The 19,536-nt window shown below is 45.0% G+C and overlaps 1 long non-coding RNA gene across 4 annotated transcripts in view; it reads left to right on the forward strand.

The window, feature by feature from the left end:
• Positions 1 to 616: 616 nt before the first annotated feature.
• The window catches only part of LOC144772429 (uncharacterized), a 1,363,881-nt gene continuing 1,344,961 nt past the window's right edge, over positions 617 to 19,536 (forward strand). For 3 of the 4 annotated variants that reach the window (XR_013599737.1, XR_013599738.1, XR_013599740.1), the window contains exon 1: positions 617 to 935. This is a non-coding gene — a long non-coding RNA (uncharacterized LOC144772429). Of the gene's footprint in view, positions 936 to 7,419; positions 8,322 to 8,454; positions 8,909 to 19,536 lie in introns of those variants that run through there. The other variant, XR_013599739.1, reaches the window with a different exon arrangement.

Consider the following 19,536-nt stretch of genomic DNA (forward strand, 5'->3'; position numbering starts at 1 on the left):
AATCAATTACAAAAAATGCGAAAACCAGAAGTCAAATCTTTATACCGCTAAAGCATGTTAAAATAACAATATGTTATACGTATGTATACGCCCCACAGCTTAAGTTCAGTTGAGTAACCAGAGCTCGTACAAAATATAATGCTGCGTCACTATTTCCCTTGGGCTGAGGGATGGACATGGCGACGCTGGAGACTCCCCAGACGCTTTCTTGTCTTCTTGCACCCTCCCTTTCCTGTCACACCTCATGGAGTTCTCTCGTAACCGTCATCAGACCCATTCCTACTGGGCGAGTTACCCACCAGATTTAACCCACCGCCACTGCTATTGGTCGTTAGTTTAACACGTCTTTACACGAAGCTCCTCTGTTATTGGCGGTGCTGCAAATCTATCAGTGCCTTTCCTGACGATAGGGTCACCCGAGTTAACAGAAATAAATAAATAAATCAGAAAATAGAAACGCGTAGAAAGTAAAAGCAGACGAGCAAAACCTAGCCTGCTAGCGCGAATAGGAAACGCAGGGTGGGGCTCTCACCAAATACATGACGACAAAGTCTTATGATAGGCTCCATCTCATAGGTCCCGCCCCATCCCACGCCTTCCTGATGATGTCTTTTCATACAGAGAATTTAGGCGGAGGACTGGGATGACCCCGGCGCAGTTAACTCACAAGGGCGGATCTGATTATTTGAAAGGCTTTTCCTCTAGCCATTCGATTATCTTCTTTCAAGAATTAGCGGCAGAACTATCCAATGACAAGACGTCGTTTAGTTTGACGTGCTTCTTATTTTGGAATAATTGCTCACAACCGAGCCCAACCTCATGGGTCTTGCCGCGTTTGACTGACAGCTCAGTTTGTCCAATACAGTAAAGAAGTAACGGAGTTTGACGATATCGCGCACCAATTGCTGAGCTAGTGAGCAGTCAGCTGTAGCAGGGTGAGGCATCTTGTTTTTGAGATGAAGTTGCTGTCAGAAGTGGAGACATTGATAATTGTGTATGTAATGTTTGAGGCACGGTTTTTGTGTCGCCGGCATATAAGACATGCAATACTGTATTATTGTGTGATTGTATGCTGGCGTGTTTGTTTTTGCTTAAAGTTCTTAGTAGGGATCACATTTCGAAGTTTTGTTTTTTAATGTGTCTCAGAGACAACAAAGTAGAACAAGCATTACCAATGCACTAGGTCTCGCATTTGTGCGAGTTTGAGCCATGGCCATTACAAATGTTGTTGCTTGTTAGATTTGTTTTTTTCTTCAAATAATATCCCAACAGTAGCAAAATCATAAAAGAAAAACAAATGGAAACGTATGCTCGGCTGCAATCTTTGTTTTATAATTGCATTAGTGATGCAGTACCTTATGTGGCTTAGAGGTCACTTTACAACTCCACATGGACACAAATTAACAGCCTTTGGTACTGCACCCTCTCCTTCCTTCATGTATTCTTCTTTTATTACTTATGTTACTGCTGGAATTATTCTAACAAATAAAAACAACTGTAGCTCAGCTGCCTAGAAAGCAATTCAGAGAGTCAAAAGGAGCGATATAGCGAGTGATAAGATGTGAAGTATAGAACTAGGTAGAGCTATTTTAAGAACTAACATAGGGGTAATGTGAAGATAAATAGTTAAAAGTGGGAGAGAGAATGAGATAGGTACATTCAGAAAAACTGTGTTAGCGAAAGATGGATGTGGTATAGATAGTTTAATAATGATGGTTTTATGAATGTGAGTTAGATTGAGGAGAGATAAGCAGGTTATAAATTGAGTGAATACGTTTAAGAGAGAAATGGAGTGATGCACTATATGTAAGTGTGTGAGACGCAGGCAGTTTTTGCCTAACAAACTTTCTGCATTAATTGTCACTAAAGACTTAATAACATCATTGAATGGTGATTTCTGTCATAACAGGAAGGTGCATGCAAACCGCTTGAGGCTGGTTTATTGTGGAAGCTGCTGCTTGGCTACACCAATAAATACAATCGGCTGCAGAGACGACTTAGGGATCAGTGATACAAATTTGGAGTTGGTGGGTCAATTGTCAATTGATCTTGAAAGTAAATAAATGTATAGCCTGCGTCATGAATGCCCCTAGTCTTTGAACAGCCTCAGGAAAAGAAAATTCTAGGCTAAGCAGCAGAGAAAAGAACTCTTAGGAATGATTTTTTTCATCGCAATATCGGGAGTAAAAACAGTCCATTATTAAATTAGTACTCCCTCTCCCTTCAGTCATTGTTTTAATGAAAATATGAGATAAACTGTTGAAGCTTTTACGATGCAAAAGCAAAAGACCCTAAACAAAAGCACTCTCAGCCACCTTACAGACTAGCTTCCACACAGTGAGATTCTATGTCAGTCCACGGAGGCTCTGATTATGCTTCCCTTATCTTTACTGACCAAAACAGCAGCCAATAACAAACTTTAAACTTGCATGACCCCGGAAGGACAACCCCCTCCATCAGTCTGCACCAATCACTATCCAGTCCATACAATAACAGTCCATGTCAAACCGGAACCTTCCTCTTTCTTTGCTGCTGCAGCAGCGAGTTAAGTGCCTTTCCCTTATTTGTGTATGAATGAGGGTTTATGGTGTGTGTTATTGCAATTTCAGGTAAAGTGTATGCGCGAGTGCGCGCCTGGTTGTAGCGCGACTGCGCTTTTTGTACTTGCGGCTTGCGAGCGTTCCAGCGTCGGGTTTCACTCTCGGTCCGCCGTCCTGCTGTGTGCCTGAGCGCGTTAGGGGGCGGTGGAGCAGGAGGAAGCAGACGCATCTTCGCCGCGCACAGGGAGCAGTCGAGTGTGTGCCCCCTGTTTACCGCGCATGCGCGAGGAGCCGAGTTCCGTTTGAGTTTACCGGCTCCTCGCGTTTGGCGCGTTACTGACTGCATCCATCCCTGGCCTCATTGTAACGCTGACCGGAGTGTGTCCGGAGTAGAGCTTTGCTCGAGGGGAGCCTTTTAAGTGTGCAAGGGGTCTCCTTCCACTGAGTATCAGCCTGCCTCTGTGGTGTGTGTTGGCAACTGGGGTTGCTTGGTGTGTGTGTAGAGGCGACACCCCTGGGCTACTCCCCCCCCCCTTTTAATCTCCTCCTCACCTCCTTTTTCACTTGGATATGGCGTATTACGCAGAGGAGGGCGACCAGTGGGTCGAATTTAATGAGTATGAACAATATGAGCCTGAGGAAGAACAACTGGAGGAGAATTTAGGTGAGGCTCTGGCTACCCACGACCAGAGCTCTGTCAGTAAGGCCCTGATTAAGGCGTTAAAACCTTTTACAAAGTCCCATCATACATCGGGCAAGAGGAGGTTTAAGTCCTCACGTAAGGGGGATACTTCAGATCAACCCCAGGCCCATAAGATAGCGGAGATGGCCAAATCAGTGATGAGGGACCATGGCTCTATGGCTTTTCAGACCTCGGGGGACTCCTCCTCGACGCCACCTGGTACTTCGGACTCGGAGGTGGATTCTATAGCTCCTAGAAAGAAGTTTAAGAAAACTAAGCACACGGCTTACAAGGCAGACGATAGTCAGGTCCCTAGGAACCTTCTATTTGATCCCAATAATATAGTTCACCCTAGATCCACGGAATGGGTGCCCTGTGCCGAAGTTGCGCATTATGTCACCAATAACTTGCGTCAAGGCTTTGAGAGTGGGGTTCGAGCCACTCTGAGATCAGAATGCCCCAGACCTTCGGTGCTGGGGAAGGTGGCGGATACTCCGGACCTTGACCCCACCATCACTGGGTTTATGAGGAAACTTTCTAAAGACCCTAAAAAAGGACTGGATAGGGCGTGGCGGGGGTGCCAGGACAAATTACTGGACGTCTCTGGACCCCTTACTAAGATTCTGGAGGCTGCAGTCAAGGCCAAAGAACAAGGCGTGCCTGTGGACACGTCTGATGTCATGGAATAGGCCCAGCGCGCTATGTGCTTTCTGGGGAACGCGAATGTGGCGTTGTCTACGGAGCGGAGACGCTCTTTTCTTATGCGCATCGATTCCCAATTAGCGGAGATGGCCACCAACGAACCTGGTTCTATGGCTAACGGCATGCTCTTCGGGGACAAGTTTGTTAAAGAAATGGGCAAGTACGTCGCCACTTTTTCCGCGCTTGACAAGGCGCAATCCACGATAAAGAGGGTGCTTCACACCGGTGTTTTTGACAGGGCCGGACGCCAGCGAGGTCGAGGGTCCGGCCGAGGTTTCAATCAGACCTCACGTGGAGGTGAGCAGAGAGGCAGAGGCTACCAACGCCCCAACTTCTACCCCTCCCGTAATCGGGGAGGAGGTCGTGGCAGAGGACAGAAAGGAAATTACAGAGGACAGCAAAATAACTCAGGAGACAACTCCTATTCAGGTACGAATTCTTTGTGCATCAGAACACAAGGTGGGAGGCAGGTTGGCCTTGTTTGTTCACAGGTGGCGGGAGCTAACAACAGATCCCTGGGTGTTACAATCCGTCCAAGGGTATCAAATAGAGTTTTATGCCTCCCCCGCGCAGCGTCAAGCGCCCGCGCCACTACATTTTTCCCTACAAGAACAGAGTGTCATAGACACAGAGGTGCTGGCTTTGCTCAGAAAGGGAGCAATAGTGGAAACTTTGCCACACGCTCACGGCTTTGTGAGCACAGTCTTCGTAGTCCCAAAGAAGGACCAGGGCTTTCGATTAGTTTTAAACCTCAGGGATTTCAACGCATGGGTGGTGTATCGACACTTCAAAATGGAAGGCATACACCTCCTGCGAGACATTCTGTTAGAACAAGATTGGATGGTACGTCTGGATTTGAAAGACGCTTACCTGGCGGTACCCATTTTTCCACCGCATCGACGGTTTCTTCAATTTCAGTGGCGCAACAAGTGGTTCGAGTTTGCCGCCATGCCCTTTGGCCTATCGTCCGCTCCCTGGTGTTTCACCAAGCTGATGAAACCAATAGTTCAATGCTTGAGGGAGAGGGGCGTACGGATGATCATTTACCTAGACGACATCCTGATCCTGGGATGCTCTCCAGAGATTGTCTCACTCCATTTATCATGGACGGTTTGCCTCCTTCAGGACCTGGGCTTCCTGTTGAACTTGCAGACGTCCATTCTGACACCTTCACAGGTTATGGAATTCCTGGGATTACAGGTCGACTCTGTGAAGGCCCAGTTGCTCCTCCCACTCAAGAAGAGGATGGCAATCAAGAAGGAGTTGAGGAAAGCACTTGTCTCTCCGACAATTTCCTTGAGGACCTTGGCTCGCCTGGTGGGACTTTTGGCCTCGTCCATCCAAGCGATCTTTCCGGGTCCCTTGCACTACAGAGCGATGCAACGATTGAAGGCCTTGCATCTTCGCAGGGGTGTGACTTACGCCCAACAGGTTTTGTTATCGACGGACGCGCGCACAGAGATGAACTGGTGGTTGGAGCATTTGGAAGCCTGGAACGGCAGAGCCATCTTTGCTGCCACCCCAGAAGTTGTGATAGAGTCGGATGCGAGCCGCTGGGGCTGGGGAGCCCGTTGCGGATCGGTGGAGACCGGGGGCTGTTGGTCCCGCGAAGAATTGAATCTCCACATCAATTGTCTGGAACTCCTGGCGGGTTCATTTGCAGTGCGGACGCTATCCCCTCAAAAGATTTCGTGTTGTATTCTCCTACGCATGGACAATGTGTCCGCGGTACGATACATAAATCGCCTCGGGGGCACCAGGTCTCGTCTCCTAGCGGAGATAGCCAAGGACTTTTGTCACTATTGCCTGGACCATCAGATATCGGTGACGGCGGAGTACATTCCGAGCTCTGTCAACGTGACAGCGGATTGGAACTCACGATATTTGAGGGATGCCAGCAATTGGATGCTGCATCCCAGGATTTTCAAGGCTTTGGACCACTTGTGGGGTCCGTGTGTGATAGATCTGTTTGCCTCACGACTCAACAGACAGTTGCCCCATTTTTTCAGTTGGCGCCCGGATCCGTTGGCGATCAGCTCGGACGCCTTTCTTCAGTCATGGACGATGGGCATTCTTTATGCCTTTCCCCCGTTTATCATGATTCCGAGGGTTCTAGCTCAGATTCGGAGGCAGAAGGCAGAGGTGATTTTGATCTCCCCATGTTGGAAAACCCAGGCGTGGTTTCCGGTCGCGATGAGTCTTGCATGCGCACCTCCGGTGCGAATCTCATCGTTTCCAGACCTTCTGACGGACCCGGTGGGCCTTCAACATCTGCTGGTCCTTCTGGAGCAGTTGTCTCTCATGGCGTGGAGACTTTCAGGAGACGCTGGCAAGTGCCAGGAGTTTCTCAGGACACTCTCTTTTTCTTGTCACAGGCGTGGGCGCCTTCCACCCACAAGCGCTATGAGTCCGCTTGGAGACGCCGGGTTGGTTGGTGTTACGAGCGACAAGGAGATCCGGTGGGATCTCATGTCTCTATGATTGCGAATTTCTTGTCAGATTTGGCTCGGTCAGGGTTGGCATACAGATCGGTGAATACTTTCCGATCAGCTATTTCGGCGGGACATCCACACGTGGATGGTAGACCGGTCGGGGAACATCCATTGGTGTGTAAGGTTGTCAGGGGGATCCGGCTGGTGAACCCTCCTCAACCTAAGTATACGGAGCTTTGGGATGTTTCTGTTATCATGCGTTTTTTAGCGGCGTGGCCGGCGAATGAGGGTCTGTCTAGGAAACAGCTCTCAGCGAAGCTTACGATGTTGCTATGCTTGATTTCCTGTAGAAGAGTCTCGGACATTCGAGCACTGGGCTTGGCAGGTAGAGTATTTACTCCCACGGGAGTTTCCTTTACCATTTCAAAACGTACTAAAACACATTCAAAATGTATTTCTTATCCTGCTTTTCCTCACCACAGCAAATTGTGTGTAGTTAAATGTCTGAAAGTTTATGAGGATTGTACTAGAGAGTTTAGGAGCGATTTTGGTCAATTATTGATTTCTCTACAGAGACCTTTCCGCCCAGTCGCCAATGCTACTCTGGCCAGGTGAGTTTCCTGGTTGTTGAGTCTGGCGGGTATTGATTCCTCCAAATTCGGAGCTCATTCTGTAAGGGGGGCTATGGCCTCAAAATCCTTTGGTGCCGGTTCTCGGCTTCAGGACATCATGACTGCGGCTGATTGGTCCTCTAAATCTACTTTTAAAACGTTTTATCATAAACCTATTGTGGATGTGGCCTCGGTGGTGGTGGAGAAACTTTAAACTAGCATAATCAGAGCCTCCGTGGACTGACATAGAATGAAAAATTGTCTAGCATTCGCGACAAAGAATTTTCAATTCTATTAAGGACACGGAGGCGAGGATTATCCCACCCGAGTTGCCAGTGATGTACTTGATATGTCGATTTGAAGATGTGATGTATTTTCCCACCCGAATGATGTTATGGCTTGTTGTATTCCTTGTTGTTGGAATAGCCATTACGACATTTTTTTCGTTTCAGGTGATCAGCACAAACAGACCTGAGTACGATTCCTGCGGACTGAGCTGGGTCTCAGCTGTGGAGCAGTCTTCCCCTTCGGACAAGAGAATGCGATAGTTGCCACGTTGGGCTACAGTCTTGGTTGGACTGCGGAGGACATCGCAAAGAAAGAGGAAGGTTCCGGTTTGACATGGACTGTTATTGTATGGATAGTGATTGGTGCAGACTGATGGAGGGGGTTGTCCTTCCGGGGTCATGCAAGTTTAAAGTTTGTTATTGGCTGCTATTTTGGTCAGTAAAGATAAGAGAAGCATAATCCTCGCCTCCCTGTCCTTAATAGAATTGAAAATTCTTTGTCGCGAATGCTAGACAATTTTTCATTCTTACGCTCATCACATACTAGCAGTCATGTGTTACGAACTCCCACACTGACTTAACAGTCACACACTCCCTGACACGCTCTGCACCTCTCAAAGACCAGTTCTTTAGCAAAGGCCTAAAAGGGCTCGCTAGGAATGAATGCAGATTGTGTTCTGGGCTGCGACTATCGCGTGATTTAGAAAGAACTGCCAGACGAGGTTTGTATTTTTATTTACATCTTAAGCCAAACTGATTGGCGTTGCTTGTGCTTTAGTTTTGAACGGCTGGTCACCATAGAACTACATGAAACCATTGTGACATGATGAGACTGATTTTCTACATATAATAATTTGCAAAAACAAAGTAGCCACTCGTAAAACTGTTCCGAAGAGCAACCACCGGCGGTAGATCCTTCTCCCACCTCGCTGCCAAGACATGGAACACCCTCCCCCTCCACCTACGGCAGACACAGGACCTATTGACCTTCAGGAGACACCTCAAGACCATGCTATTCGAACAGTAGCAGCTACCCCCCTCACCTCAGCGCCTTGAAACCCTCACGGGTAAGTAGCACGCTTTACAAATAATTTGATTGATGGCAAATGACATTTTTAAACCCACCGGACTACTAAGAATAACTACGTTCGTATATGTTTGCATTACCATCGCGGTGACTCCTGTGCTTGCATTCCATAGGTGTCAACCCCACCTCAACCACTACAGCTGCACACCTCGCCCCGTGTGAACTGGTGAACTGAACAGACGTTTTCTACTTCCTTAATATAACAGATGCAAACAGAACTTCCAGTACGGGTTGGAAAAAAATGAAAATGGTGCTTCTGGTCAACATAGAGAGTAGACTGGGTTTCTGTAGACTCCGATTAGTACAGCGAAGCGGACATGTTGCAACACACCAATTTTTCCCTTGAAGTGCCTGGGCAGTAGATATATCGATTGCTGATGTTTCAATATTTGAAGAAAAAAGATTTGCTCGCCATTATAACTTAGTTCTTTATTAGATATACAATACTTACTCTTACTTGTTATTTCATGAATTTTTCTCGTTCTCTTGTGTTCTCTTCATTTAAACGTTACTGCTAATTAAATACAAATCATATTTTATGGACTTTGTGTTCCTTTTTGGCACATAATAAACCCTTCATTATAAAAAGAAAAAAGCTATGCAGGATTGATTTTTTTTTTCACCCGCCAGCACAAACTGCGTTGAACGTCTGCAGCTAATTTACAAAACGTTTGGGGGCAGAGTAGAGAATAAAGCAGCAACACTCAACCAAATATGACTGCCGCTATGTTTCTGATTTTATTAAATCTCTCATTCTCAGCCATCTGACATGTAAATAACCGCACACGAGGTTTAATGCATGTAGTGACGGGCCGGTGGTAACGTTCAAGCTCAGTTTTGACAGGCTAATTAAAAAAAGCAGGGGAATGCGTGTCACATTGAATGAGTTAGAATAGGCTTTCTGCAGAGTTCGTGAGGATCGGGCCGGTTACACAGGCTTTCTGTAAGGGCAATGCATAACCCCCACCACTTACATAAATAAAGAGGATGCCCCTAGTAAGACTGACAGTTTTAAACACCCAAAGGCTGCTCTCTGCATGACTTGGTGATGCAGTTTACAGTCTGCTGAGGCCGGTACCCCACCCGGCACGAGGTGACAATACGGACTCCTACAAGCCTCAAGTGGGGGGGGTGGGAGTTGCCCGGCTGTATTGCCAGAAAGCGAGACCATTAGCTGCAACTCTGCATGCTGGGCTGCAAAAAATGTAAAATGAAGTTCCCATGAAACACATCAAACACAAAAGCGGACAAAAACAGTAGTTAGGCGCTGCTGCTTCCAGACTAAACGGAAGTCAGTGTAGGATCAACAGCCAGTAAAATCTCAGCTAACAAGAGGTATGCCAACCTTAGACAAATGGCGAGCAGCAGTAGATATTACCCTGCAATAGGCGGAGTTTCACCCAACATCTAGATTACTTGATGGCTCAGAGAGACAGCGTATGCGCGCTGCCTAGCCGAGACCTAAAAAAAGGTTTCGTGTTGCAAGCTTTTTTTCTCTGTAGTGCGGCAGAAATCATTTTGTTCTTTTGCCCCACTTTCTTCATAGTATTACTTTTTGTTGTTGCAGTGTTAGAGTTAGTGAGATACATTAAGCGGTCAATTTGCTAGACCTGTTCTTCAGTCTAAATGTATGATTAGTCCCTTTTCTCCCTTATGGTAAAACTCATTCACAGAAATGCCACGTTCTCCACAAACTTGCCACAATATTTTGCGCTTTTGGAAAATAAATCGACTATCTCAAACTCAGATTAAAGATCATGACTCAGGCTAAAACATTCCAACATAAAGTCTGGTTCTAGCTGAACTTAAGAAAAATATTTAGTACATATTGTTTGTGAGGTGTAATAGTGCATTACCTAATGCAGGCATAGATACTGGTAGTAAACACGCATTATTCTTAGTCCGTTGTCCTCGTCACAGTCACAGTCAATCAATTGTGAGGTGGACCCACCTTGTTAACAGGACTGAAACTGAGAAGTAAGAATTGGTTTGCACTCATCCCACCCAAGTAGGGTGGTGTAAGACATGGCCAATCCCCTTCCATTTCGTGACATACCAAGCCATCTGAGGCCAGCAACTGTTGCAAGGATCCTGCTTCTACACGGACCTGTGCACAGAGACCAAGGACATCAGTGAATTGTGGTGTACCAGAAACTCATCTCAGTACCTAGAAAACCCCAACCAGCTAGCATCAGTGTAACATTAGTTCTTCGTCCTATAGCAAAGCAACTAATGATTAGACAACCTAGAACATGCGACTTAGGACAAACTCAGAAATGGTGGGAAATGAGAACACTCTTTTGTTATACTTTCATACCAGTCCACAACAGGAGTAAAGAGACATGCGTAAGGTTAAAATATTTATTTTAGCAACGTGCTCTCAGATGCAGTATCTTAGCCAACATAAGCTGACATATGATTAGAAATAATATGGTCAGCATTGTTACAATTCCATAAAATATAAAAGGAGAAATCATATTTCATTGATGGTGAAAACAGGTATTCTAGCGCCTAGTTTTAACACCCTCCCTATATAGGAACTATTATTTATAAACTAAAGAAGGTCTCTTATTCTTGTTTGGGGAACCCCATTACAGGGTTGTGGAATTTAATAAAATATCTACTTGTCCATGGGGCAGGTTGCTTCATAAATCTACTTGCCCTGTAACAAAATCCACTTGTCCCTTTTGTGTCATGTAATGCGGCGACAAATTACGGCAGCAATCTCATTATATAAGAGTTCTGATATAACCTCTCCAGTTATGCCAGGGCTCGTACCATAGTAGGGTTGCATACTAGCAATTCCCTTATGCGGCCACGTTTCTGCAGGTCTACATACTGGGCTGAAGGTATTGGTAAGAAATAGTTCAAGGGTTGGAATGCCCTTTTGAGTCTGTGCAAACCTACTAAAGTGCGTGTTGGATTTGCACCAACTCTTTTCTAATCTTTTCCCGTACTGAAAAAGGTTGGAAATTTACTCCTGACAGTTGGAGACGTTAAACTTCTTCCAGGGTTGGGAAAAAAGTGGTTAGAGGAAAAGGGAACTTGAAACATTAAGATTTTCACATGAGCCAATCTACACATGCACATGTGCTCATGCTAAAATGCAGTTCACAAATAACTTCTAGGAGTACTATTTCTTGGCCTACTTCTGTAAATTCTTGTGAATTCATGGAAACTGTATATATGCACTTAATGCAAGGATATATACCATGGATGCACTTTTGAGACTTTTGTTAATAATTGGGCTTCTAATTAGGCCTGGCGTTAACCATGACCTATTGTGTTTAATAAAATTCTGTCTCTCTATCGCTCTCTTTTTCTCTCCGTCTATCAGATGGCTTCACTGTCAGTGACAGTATTCTTCTCTTTGACGAGGAGCATATTGGCACAGAAAGTAGTTTTGTTCAGTGCCCGGAACTGCTGTGGCAATGTGTGCTTTTTGAGACCAAATTTTTTTTGCTTTTGCCAATGCTTGTTAGAATGGTGAGGGCCCAGCAGCTCCCAAACGGATACGGTTTTATAAAAACCATGCCCGAACAAGTCAGGCATTGACAAAACCAAAAGGCTGACCACCAATTTCAGACTACTGGCTTTGCCAATGCTTGTTTTTTTTTGTTTCCGGTAATCGTATTTAAACTGGTTACACTGATTTTCCATTATGAATATTTTTTGGGAAATACAAGCATACATCAACATATTGCTAAATGATGCTGCAAAGATATGGTACCTAAAATCTTACAGTAGCAAAATGTTTTTTTTCTACTTGCATTTTTTTTTTAAACATTTTATTTTCAAAGCAAAAATCCTCACTCTTTCTTTGAAGCTTCGGCAAATATTTGCATATAGTCCGAGAGCATTCTGGGAGCATTATACATAGCCTCATATTACTAAACTTTGAAAACGTGTATACACATTTATACTGAAACCACCGTCAGTAGTGCAGGCCGAGCTTACAGCGTTTACTTTTAGTGCTCACCCTAATAATAAAGGCTTTGCATTAATGAACCATAAATACAAGCTTGAACAGCATTTAACACATGTACACAAATATTACCTTAACTACAGACATTGCCCTTATCTGATCCATAAAGTGATACTGTAAACTGGCAGCCAAAGGGTTTGTGCTGTAGGGGGTTTGGGCCTACTTCTCCCAAGGACAAAATACACTTGAAAACTTGTTGCCCTTGACCCCAAACAATATGTCCCAGAGTCGGTCTATAGGAATTCCACATCTCTGCCACATTACCTTTCCGCTCAGTATGAGTAAATCACATCAGGACCAGCGAAAGCTCTCTGCATCCCTGGAAACGGAAAATCTTCCAAGTGTGTGAAATCATGGCAACTATGCAATAATAAGGGCACCAGAATCTCAGTTGGCTCACAGCTGCCAAATTGTTGTGTCTAAAAAGCGCTACTCGATCATGTCGAACAACAGCTACCATGTTATGATAACCTTGACGGCTTCAGCACTGACTGTGCAGACTAGGGGCACAATGTAAGTCTAGAGATGTCGAAAACAAACCTTTTCTCATGTGTAGACCTTCACGAAGCCTAACTTACAAAAACCGCTATATGCTGTGTTCTGTACAAAAGCAGCAAAAGGTAAAATGGCGTTTATACTTTTAATAAGCCATGCTAACATAACATGCCTGCAAAGCAGGCCTTAGACCACACTACACCCTCCCTTGATCGGAGAAGACACAATAAAGGGGGCAAGATGCATAGAATGCAGAGTTCAAGTTCGAATGAGACAAATTCAAGTTCAGAAACTTTGCCAAACCTGATAATTGGGAGTAACAATCCGAATTAAATAGTAACTAAGTCAATGAAAACATCCACAGGCGTCCTTGGTGTGTATCAGACCTCAAAAATTTGTAAATAGGTAAAAAGCATTTATACTTCAGTGAAAAAAAATCACGAGTCCAGTACGTGTCTATGAAGCAGAAAAAATCTCACTTCAATCCAACAGCGTATAGGCACCGTAATAATAATAATAAAACATTTATAAAGCTCCTGGCTGCACAAACTGTGTGTCCCCGCGCTAACTGCTTATAAATCAACCAACAAGGAAGAGAACAGGGAGGGGATCATATCAGCTCATTATTTGGGGAAGAGAAGAGTTTTGAGTTTTGCCCTGAATATCCTTTCGGACGGTTCCATCCGCAATTGGAGGGGGAGATCGTTCCAATGTTTAGCAGCTAGGGAACGGAAGGATTTACCTCCCATTTTAGCTCTTTTAATGCGGGGTATTTTGAATTGCATTGTTCCTGATGATCTTAGGTCTCTAATCGGACGATGTATAGTCAGGAGACTTCTAAGGTACATGGGGCCTTTGTTATGGGCTATCCTGTGGGCATAGCAGAGACTTTTGAATATAATTCTCTCCTTGATAGGAAGCCAATGCAGCTTGATTAGGGCAGATTTAATGGAGGTTTTTCTCGAGAGACCTAATACCAGTCGTGCAGCCGTATTTTGAATACATTGGAGCTGGTGTAGGCCTTTGTGATTCAGGCCTATTAAGAGGGCGTTTCCATAGTCCAAATGTGGCGTTATTAAGGCATGGACTATTGTTTTTCTAGCTCCTATGGGGATCAAATCAATGATTTTTCGGAGAATTTTGAGTATGCCAGTGCACTTTCCTGTAGCTTTATTCACTTGGGATTTGCCCGAAAGGTCAGAATCTAGCATGACCCCCAAGTTTTTTACCGCTTTTGCAGGGCTGGGAAGTTTTCCCAGTTCACAGGGCCACCATGCATCGGACCACACAGAGGTTTCCTTCCCCACCACCAATACCTCAGTCTTCTCTCCATTGAGGCGTAGACAATTATCGTCCATCCAGGTGGCCACTGCCGCCATACAGTTTGAGAAGTTGGTGGCGTATTCCTTACAGTCTGGTGTGATTTCAAACATAAGTTGTCGCAACCGCCTCCAACAGGAAGTCGTTATCATCTATGAACATTTCAGCCATCCAATTAAGTAACGGAAATGAACATACATGTTCCTCAATAGCTGGAGCCTCTAGCACCATCAGAGGACAACCCAGGCTTTCTTTGAGAAAACTGCGTGCCAGAAAGTCATTGGCCATAGTCCATATGTTCCAATTGCCAAGGACCCCATGAGCCTCTGCGCAGGCCATAATCCCAAAACCAGAACAATCTATTTCATGAGCGACTAAGGGACTCATAAGTAGATGAAAATCCAGGTCAGGAGACACCGTGTTGCAGAGACACAAATCCAGGGCCCATTCAAATCGACAACCCAGGCAATGGAAAACAGGCTGCACGCAAGTAAAGTAAGAAAAGCGGAAAGATAAACCATACGCCACACTCAGAGTTGCCAGAGGTAGCGATCCATAGTATTCTAGCATCCGGTTACGAAGCTGGAGCAGCCGGGGCAGATCGTCGTGGGGCACAGAATCTGCATCCATTTTGGAGTAAACAAATCAGTAGCAGTGCGCCCGCTCCCAAAGTGAGAATTAACGGAAAAACGTTGAAGACACGAAAAAATGTAATGAAAAAATGCTGGTATCACCCCAAATATAGCTTGGAACGAGGTCACAAGGCCAGAACTAACTACTTTAAAAAAGTGTGCCAGTCCCGTGGTTGACGAGGCATTAAAGATTTTGTGAATCAAAGCACCGAAATGCAGGGGCAGATCTATATTTAACAATGCATGTACCTCAGTACGTGTGTTTGCAATGTGAAGGACGAATGTTTCACGCGCAGATGTAAGGGCGACTTCCTTCTGGGACAAAAGAGCTCTTATTCGAATCAGCTTGTTGAACTCTGCTTTCATGGTCGGGAAAGAAGGCCAGATGGAAACATCGAGCCTCCCATGTGGAGGAGGAAATAGGACATTCTTACGGCAAACTACACGTTGGAAAGCTGTAACGATATACGGAATACCAGCGAGCATACCACAGCAATATTCATTATTTAATAACAAATAACTACCGTTTGCAAGCAACGTGAAAGTTGGTGTAATAGCCGGGTTGGGGTGCCTTTCAAAACACATGCAAGATTAGGTGCTGTAAAATTACAAGAACCATGCAATTGCAGATTTCTACAGACTAAAGAGTGATCTGGCGTGAAAGTGCAGTCTTCACCTTTTAAATACACTTCTTTCCCTTCCCTCAAGCACCTACATGTAAATGGGAGATTCCAAACTTCATGCAGAAAAGCGCTACCTAAAGGCTCAAACCTGCCTACGGCATAGTGTTTCATGCATGACTCAAATTTAAACAGAGGGAAAGGTAGAGTTATTAACCCATGGATGAGCCAAACTGCCGAATTTGACTCAGCCACTGAAAATGGTAATGGTTCCAGTTTTTCAATGTGCAAATTGGGGTAGCCAGCCGACTACCGGAATCTGCAACGCAGCATCAGATTTGGGGGGCATATGTTCCTTTGCAAGACTGTCTCTGGTCTTTTGTAGGTTCTGTAAAACATTAGAATGTTCATCTACGTCAAAGGATGCGCAGGCCGCCGCCATGTCTAGACCCTCAAGGTCCGGAACAAACATTTTGATGCCAAAGAGCATTTCGTATAGGGTCCGCCCACCCAGAGACCTTCTAGGTGCACGCTGTACGCTATTGTGGTGGGTTAGCCAGTCTCGGCCAGTATGTAATACCTTAGCTGTCAAGGATTGCTTTAAGTCACGGTTCATTCGCTCCACAACACTATTGCCCTCAGGCCGGTATGGAGATGAAAATTTGACCTGGACCCCCAAAGAACTCATGGCATCCTTGTATGCCTTATAGGCAAACGCTGGACCCTGGACCGAATGGAAGGTACCACACGCAAAAATTCCCACAAAGACACGCAAATCCCTTACGACAGTTCTAGACTCAGCACTGCATTGAGGCCACAACCACACAAAGCGTGTGCACGAATCAACTGCAACTAAGATGTACTTATACGCAGTATCAGATGAGAAAGAACTGCAGTGATCTAAATAATCACACGCAAGCGGTTTATTAGATATGTACAACTAAGTTTGGGGCGGGCGTGCAGCTGTAGAAGGTTTGATCTGCTGACAAATGCCACATTGAAGGACATAATCGCACGTCTGTTTGTACAAACCCCGCCACCAATATCGTTGCTGGAGAAGAGATACAGTAGCTGACACGCCGGCATGCGATGAGGCCATTCCAGCGTGGGCTGCTGTAATCAAAGTCTGCCTGCGGTCCTCGATGGGTATTAACCTGTCACCAATGTCGTTAATTCTCACATAAGGAACTTTATCAGGACTTAAATGATAAGAGTACTTAGAAGGGAATCCTCTAGGGTAATTACCTCCCTTCTCTGTAGCGGCAATAGCTGCCAAGATGTCATCATCAATCTTACTTTTGGAACGTGTAACTGCTGCTACTGAGTATGCTGCAACTGTGGTCTTAGCGGCTTCATCCGCAAGACAATTGCCAACAGCTTGAACTCCGACACGCTGGTGACCCAGAGTATGAATTACAAACACAAGTGGCAGCCGTTCTTTAAGCTCAGCCACTCGAACCCAGATAATTTTATGTTATATTTTGCGACCTTTGGAGTCACGATAATCATTTTGAGTCCATAAGGGTAGATTGTCATTTGTATGATTGAACACATTAGTAAGAGTCACTTACGACAAGGGTAGTCGCACTAGGATCTGTGTACTCCAACGCAAGCATCAGAGCACGAAGCTCTGCCAACTAGGCAGTACAGTCCCCTAATGTCTGTGTGTGCACGACATCGGACTTGAATTCATCATCCACCATAGTACCTACCACAATTGTGCAGGCCGAAGAATATGCGTGCTTTGAACCCGTAGCCGCTTGCGCGCTTCCATCAATGTAAATGATACAACGGAAATCCTCAAGTGGGCGCATGGTCAGAGGAGCAGGATGAACGAATTCATACTGCAAGAACTCTTGTGTCTGCAAAGAGGAATCAAAAATAAACGTGACATCCAGGGATGTCAAGGACGTGGCCCATTGTATCCACTGCGGGAGCAAAGCTTTGAAATTTGGTACACTGGCTTTCGTCACTGCCTCCAAGGCAGGATACGGAGTAACAACCAAAATGCGTTTTCCCTGCGACAGTGCACGTTCATTAAGAATCGCCATTTGCACGGCTGTCAAAACTTTTTCCACAGTGGAAAACCGCACATCAGCCGAAGTGTACAAGTGTGACTTGTAAGCAATAGGGACTGTGTCACCCTCATTAAAAATCAGGTACATGAAACCCACTGCTCCTGGCACGATTCGGATCACCAGGTTGGTGTGGTTATCCCAGGTCAACAAGAATTTAGATTCTAGTAAATCAGCATGCAAAGATTGCAAAATGGCTGAATGCTCAGGCAGCCAGCACGATTTGGAGAAAGTAGGTTGTACCAAAGCGTAAAGAGGCTTGATACGATGGGCATAATCGGGAATATAGGTACGCCCGAAATTCAAAACACCCAGTAAAGATTGTAGTTTTTTCAGTGTTATGGGAGCTCGCAAAAGTGTGCTCTTCTCCAAGAAGTGAGGTGCTAAACCTCGACCTTCATTGTTGAGCTCGTAGCCCAGGAACAACACTGTGTACTCTGCAATGTGACTTTTTGCAAAGTTGATCTTATAGCCAAAATCCGCAAAACGGCAAATTATGCGGTCTATACGGCACAGATGCGGCCATAATTAATCGTTTTCGAGATAGATGTCATCCACATATGAACATGCATCTGCGTCGAGTCCCTCCAAGAGATAGACTATGCAGACGGCAAATACGCCTGGACTGTTCTCATAGCCCATAGCCAAACTGCGAAATTGGCCCTGTTTGCCACCACTGATAAAAGCTGTCAATTGTCTACTAATACAGGTTAAGGACGAAAAAGCCATTGGATATGTCAAGTGTGGTTTTGAACCTTTTACGCAAAAGACTATCCACAAGGGCAGAACTGTGAGTATTTTGGACCGCACACGTACGACAATGTGAATTAAGGTGGCGGTAATCCAATACCAAACGGTAAGAGCCGTCAGGCTTAGTCATAGTAAAAAGAGGGTTATTCATCAGAGACACACGTTTCAATCTCACCCTGATATTCCAACTGTTCAAGGATTTCAGCCACAGGAGCTTTTGCTTCACGTCGCATGGGGTATTGGGGTTGAGCCTGTGGCATAGACTGTAAGGCAATCTCATGTCTGGGGGAAAATGTATCCCATCCACAATGAGACGGTACAAAGCAGGCACTAGCGCCTTAGTCCAATCTTCTGCAAAATGCAGAGCCTGCTCCTTCGGTACAGTGCGCGCGAAACTGGGGAGGATTAACTCCTCCCCTTGTTGAGCAGCTAAGACAAAAGGAGGGGGCCAATCGACCTCCGGCAACAAAATGTCATAAGTAGTAGTCAGATTTTTCCCCAAAAAACCTTTTATTGTACGTTGTATGTCACCTTCAATTAAAAGGTCAATTTCAAAAAGCCTATCAGGGGGAGCCACTCTAGTGTCAGCTGTCTCGACTATAACGAAGGTGTCAGTAGCTGTCACCTTCAATCGTGGATGCAGCGCCTCTCGCACTATGGTATTCTCCGCTGCGCTGTCCAACCGCGTCAGTGCCCCTGTCAGATTCCGAAGCTGCTTTCTCACTATCTATCGCACATTCATAATAATCACCAACCTTTAACTCTATTTAGGCAATGGTGAAAAATCCAATTTACCAGATGCCCCCCCATTGAGAACAGCAGTCCACAATACCGAGATATAAGGTAAAAACGTCTATAAGTTTGTCTGGTAGACGAAGTAAGTCAAAAAGTTTGAAAAAGGAGATACTGAATGTCCCTTAATTTCACACCACAGGTAAACAGCCCAGCCCTGAGGAAGAACCCCATTAACTAAAAGAAGGGTTTGGAAACGCGTCGGCTACTTGGCTGTCTAAAGTGGCGCATAATACCATAGGGCAATATATTTAAAAATTCACGAATAAGCTGAGGTGTATATGATTCATCTGTTGTTGTTTTTCATGAAATAGTGAAAGTGTAACCATTCATGAATTTCTTCTGATTTGCTTTTTTGTTCTTGTTTGACTCATACCGCAAGGACCGTTTATTGTTGAATGTATGAAATATTGTCTCTAATGTAAGAGGAATGTCTCATCCTCTGTTTAAAATGTAAATATGTTTTGAAAGTTTGATATAATGACAAATGCATACCTTCTGGAAACAATGAAAGGAAGGGATACAC

Source organism: Lissotriton helveticus, chromosome 8, assembly GCF_964261635.1.
Source record: "Lissotriton helveticus chromosome 8, aLisHel1.1, whole genome shotgun sequence".
NCBI lineage: Eukaryota > Metazoa > Chordata > Amphibia > Caudata > Salamandridae > Lissotriton > Lissotriton helveticus.